This window comes from Bison bison, unplaced genomic scaffold, assembly GCF_000754665.1.
Source record: "Bison bison bison isolate TAMUID 2011002044 unplaced genomic scaffold, Bison_UMD1.0 scf7180017864248, whole genome shotgun sequence".
Taxonomy (NCBI): domain Eukaryota; kingdom Metazoa; phylum Chordata; class Mammalia; order Artiodactyla; family Bovidae; genus Bison; species Bison bison.
This window is the reverse complement of record NW_011494820.1, coordinates 1365423-1366394: the sequence shown is the minus strand read 5'-3', so window position 1 is coordinate 1366394 and position 972 is coordinate 1365423. Positions and strand designations below refer to the sequence as shown.

The 972-nt window shown below is 55.1% G+C and overlaps 1 protein-coding gene across 2 annotated transcripts in view; it reads left to right on the top strand.

The window, feature by feature from the left end:
* MAU2 (MAU2 sister chromatid cohesion factor) overlaps positions 1-972 on the top strand; it is a 38913-nt gene that overhangs the window by 33734 nt on the left and 4207 nt on the right. The gene's annotated exons all lie outside the window — the stretch shown is intronic.

Genomic DNA, 972 nt, shown 5'->3' with positions numbered 1-972 from the left:
GGGGGCTCTCCCAGTGTCACCCTGAACCCAACAGTTAGGCCAGTAGGCTCTGGGTCCTGCGCTGGGTGGAGTCACTGCAGAGCCAAGGATGGGGGTTTTCGGACCCCAGCAGCTTTCACTCAGCTCATCCTGAGGGCTGAGGCACGGTGCTCTCACAGCTGCATTGTGGAGTCAGGGTTCAAGGGGGAACACATCCTGGTGCCCCACAGCCCCATGTGTCTGAGGTGGGCTTCTGCAGGAGCAGGTTCGTATGTAGAAAAAAACAGTTCTTCTCTCTTTTGACCATTAGTCCTCATTGCTCCCACCAGGACAGACTGCCCTGAGACCCCTGAATCTATTTTTTTTTTTTTTAATTTAATGTTGTTTATTTATTCATTTTTGGCTACATTGGATCTTCGTTGCTCTGCACAGGCTTTCTCTAGTTGTAGCAAGTGGGCCTCCTGTTACAGTGCCTTCTCGTTGCGGAGCATAGGCTGTCAGGCCCTTGGGCTCAGTAGTTGTAGCTCCTGGGCTCCAGAGGGCAGGTTCAACAGTTGTGGCACGGGCTTAGTTAGTTGCCTTGTGGCATATGGGATCTTCCCAGACCAGAGATTGAACCTGTGTCCTCTGCATTGGCAGGCAGGTTTTTAACCACTGGGTCACCAGGGAAGCCCTGAGTCTGTGTGTCTAATTGGCTCCTGAGGTGGTCCAGGGCTGCCTGCCACCAGTGCTTTTTCTTCATTTAGAAAGACAGAGGCACATAGAGTCGCCCGTGGCTGTGCCCCAGCCAGGAGGCACATGCAGGGCCGAGGAGCGGGAGCTGTTTCTTTTCCCCCGGGGTTGTCGAGGAGTACTTTCAGAGAGGGTCATTTGGGATAGACTGTACAATAGGAGTAGGTATTTCCCAGGCAGCGGGAGGTCGCAGGTGGGCCCAGGCTGTCCCTGCCGTCAGGCTCAGCCGCCTCCACCCCAGCCCTGACCCTCCTCCCACCG